This window comes from Fringilla coelebs (assembly GCF_963513975.1).
Source record: "Fringilla coelebs genome assembly, chromosome: 2".
In the NCBI taxonomy this organism is placed as follows: domain Eukaryota; kingdom Metazoa; phylum Chordata; class Aves; order Passeriformes; family Fringillidae; genus Fringilla; species Fringilla coelebs.
In genome coordinates this window covers 92,077,646-92,081,851 of record NC_140029.1, presented here as the reverse complement: position 1 = coordinate 92,081,851, position 4,206 = coordinate 92,077,646, and positions in this window count along the sequence as shown.

The window sequence follows — 4,206 nt, the reverse complement described above, 5'->3', positions numbered from 1 at the left end:
GCCGCCGCGCCCCGTCCCGTCCCGCCCTCCTCCCTGCCGGCGGCAGCTTCCGCTGGGAGGGCCCCGAGGCCGCTTCTCCTGGGATCTCCGGTACGGTGGGGAGCAGAGGTATCAGCCTCCCGAGCGGTGTCGGATGCCGGGCATGGCCTTGCAGTGCCAGCGAAGGGGGCTTGTGGGGCGCGGCTCCAGGAAGGGCCGGCGACAGAAGTTGTGTTGCTCTTAACTCTGGGAGGTTCAGCCCTGATAATTGAAAACCTGAAAGTAAGTAAGTTTAGTGTGGATGGGAGCCACGCAGATTAGGTGAAGAACCAATTTCAGCAGGCGGCACGCAGCTCCGCCACCTCAGAAAATGATCACAGAATAGTTTGGGTCATGGGCATGGGACGGCTCCGGCTCCTAACACTCCCTGGAGCCTGGTGTTTGACCACCCTCGTTCGCCCAAAAATGTTCCCTGTTCTCTTCGAGGGACACCTGGTAATATTTCCTTTTGAGAGGTGGGCTGCAGGCTAAGCCTGGCCATGCGCTCCTGTTCCACCCGAGGTAAGGTTGATCTCTGGGGGAGGTGAGTGAAGGAAACAAAATAGAACAGAAACCAACTCTGACTTCTAGGGGTTTTCTTTGACACCAGCTGCTCAGCAGCCCATTCACAAACTCAAACACACTTAGATTCCCTTTCATGAATGGATGACTGGCCTCTTGACACTACTTTTGAGGAAGAAAGGGAAAACCACTACAGTTTGGAAAACATAAGTACTCAGCAGCTACTGAAAAACTGCTGCTCTGACAGATGTTCCAGAGGCAGCTGGGAGTCAGCTTGCCTCTCACGGCAGTGAGCTGCTGTGAGTGGATGCTTCAACCTCCTTCGCCTGCATCCCACTCCCAGTGCATTACCCTGGCTGAGAAGATTCCAGGTGTAGACCTTACAGCCCCAAAGCATGCTCAGCTCCCAGCAGCTTGTCTGTCTGTCCTGGGGAACACCAGTACAGCGCAGTGCTGTGAGGGAGGCTCTCACCACAGGTTTATCTCTCAGATTTCTCCCAGTACACTTGGCCCCCACCCTCACTGACGAGCAGCCGTGTTGGACTGTTCTCCACCCCTTTGAGAGACCTCAGCTCTTCACACAATCAGACAAAATAAATTGGCAGCCATGGATATCTCTAAGCAGAGATCCTACCAGAGTAAACACTGAAGTTATCCTACCTCTGAGGGATTTTTTTCCCTCTCCCTCTAGGAGTTACTGTAAGCTCCCTTGACTCATCGCTGAAAGCTGCAGCATGAACTGGAATGACACTGCATCTTGAGCTGAGCAATGCTGTCTCATTCAGTTCTTACAAAAACAGAAAAAACCTGATCCTTTCTCCATAGCTGCATTGGAATGCCATGATGTGTAACTCACTTACAAATGGAGACAGGCCCATCCCATAAGTTCCTTCTGCTCAGTGACATGGACACATCTGTCCCTTGGTTGCCTTTTCCCTTCTCTTCTTAATCTCTGACAAGTGTCAAAGGGAGCTCCCTCCCCTGTAAAGGCTCCAAGTCACAGTGTTTATGCCAGAAATGTAACATGGCCATCTTCCTGCAGCACTCTGATGGCAGGAGCACATGTTCCCTGCTGCTGATTCGTCCTCTTGTCAGGTAAAATGTCCTCCCAAGATGTCAGAGGCTTCGGATTGAACCTTGTTGCTGGGAGGATGCTTGCACAATACAGCTTCCCTGTAGGTCATGATATCTTTGAGGTTAGGAGAGAGAATTTTGAAGCAGACAGTTTCACTTTGAAACATGTTATTTTAGGGTGGAAGGAACCACAGGAGGTCACCCACATGCACTTAAGGCAGGCCTGTGTCCTTCCTACTGAGCTGCTCCATGTTGTAGAAGATGATTAGGGCTTCACAGGACCGAGAAACTGAGAGAAAAACTTCAACCTCGAGGCTGGTGCCCTCACCTAGGCTCTTCTACTTGGTGATACATGGTAAGGATGCATTCTCCCTTATGCATACTTATGCAGGCATACAGGTGGAAGATCCGTAAAGTACTCAAAAAAGGCTCAGATGGCTGTTTTTCCTCCTTTCCTGACAGAGTGCCCAAGCAGACTTGCCCATGTTTTTACTTCCTCGGTTGCTAAAACATCTTTGATGCTTACTTCCTGCTTTGTCATTGCTGGGACACACTTCTGAAAGCAGGGAGGTCAACTTGCATTTTGTTGAGAGAAGAACTAATCCTGGTTCCTCTGTCAATCCTGGGAACAGTACACAGGAGTCTGCATACTTAACACAGAGCCAAGGATTCCACTTCACAGACAAAGGACAGGAAATACAGGAGCTCTGAGACCAAGTATTTCAGCAGTAGAGGGGATCCAGAACTTAATGAACACTGAGCTAAGCTCTGGGTGTATTTCATGTCCTTCTTTGAAGGCAAAGGCCACAGGAAGAGGTTTTAAATAGACATAATTTCCTTACCTCACACTTGGCTTCCCCCAAGGTCTGGTGCTGCTGTCCCAACTGCATTGTTTCCAGTATCAAAAATTAGTTTTCCAGGCTGAGTGAATTTTCCTGTGATCAGATTTCCACTTGACCACTGGGTATTTGCAGTGCTTATATGCCTCTGCCAGCTGTTGCTTTGTGGATGAGAATTCAACACTTTCAGCTGAGTCAGGCACTTTCAGCATTTTAAATGTTCAGACAGCACATTTTTAAAATTTTCTTTTTAATTAAAATAATTTGTGCATAAAATCAACTTTATTTGCTTTCACTATCCCTGACATCCTCAAGCAAATCCCACTGTGCTTCATGACTGTGTGCTGTAAGGGACTGTTAAAAGAAATCTAAAGTGATTTGAAAGTCTTTGCAGTAGTGCTCCCATTGCCATTATAATCACTCCCATTGGGAAGCAAAATAAGTGGCATTACGTTTCTGAATTAATATAACTGTAATTACTCTATAATTAAGTTCACAAGCAATAAAAAGAAAACCATTTATACCAAAATAGCTTTACTAGTAAGAGCATTTTAAGCACAGAGTAACTTGATTGGCATTTGCTGTTTGCAAAAGGAATTGCCATGGTGTGCTGCTATAATTAAAAAAAATCCAGGAATTACTAATTCAGCAAAAAATACTGCTCAGGAAACAGAATTTTCAATTTCATTAAGACATTTCTTTTCTAAAAAGCTCCAGTTTTGTGCATTTGCAGAATCGTTAAACACCAGGATGCTGTTTAACAGCTCTACAAATACACAAAATAAACCAGATCTGCAAATCTTGACCAAAGTTTTGTTTAACTCTAAGGCTGTAATATTGGTGCCTGCTTTATATTACAAGTCATTTCAAAATTTCCATAGGACTTGGCAAAGAAGGAATGGGCCCATTTGAATGCACAGGTTTTATCTTCCAATCTGAGAATTGTAAGATAAAATAAGATGAGTCTGATGCTGGGGATGGAATGATGAAGCGTGGGCTGGAAGCCAGCAGATGGCTATTGGCATTGCAGTTTTCAGTCTTGAAAAATTGATTGGGTTGACAAACTCAGGCACTTATTTGTGAGATAGTGAGGACCTGCTTCTCTGACAATATGCCAGCTTGATCCTGGAGGCAAGTACTTCAGGGTCAGAAGGTGTCTCTGTATGTATCTCTGGGAGGATGCAGTTGGGGTGGCATTCAATAGTCCTCCAGGCCAGGCAGCTGAGGCTGCTTAACTTTCAGTGAAAACTGCAGAAATTTATCTCAGAAGATTGGGAAATAAAATTAACTTCTGCCTAAAACAGCCCCAAAGCCTTCAGCTGGAAAAAACTGGGGTAAGGAAATCATTGCTATCACCAATAGCTCTAAAGAAAAATAGTGTCTGATGCTTTTTGAAATGTCTTCGGTCATCTTCCTGATCAGACTGAAGAAATTTCTTAATTAGATTGTTCAACTAAGCCACTGTAGATTAGTACCTGGACAGGGAACTTTACTTTGCTCACTACCCTTCCTGCCATTTAGCACAGCCAAGGGCAAAGCTGCCTTGTCCAGCACAATGGACCAACATAGAGGATACAGGTGTGTCCTTACCTGAAGGTCCATCTCAGCCAGGGATATGGTACCTCCTCATCACCAATGTCATGTTACACATCTGGGTGTGCTCTTATGCTTCTTCATCTGTATACATCAAAGTGGAAAAGTTTTATATTCAAAGGTCTTTTTGAAGTATTTGCATGCTTATGATGCTGGTGCA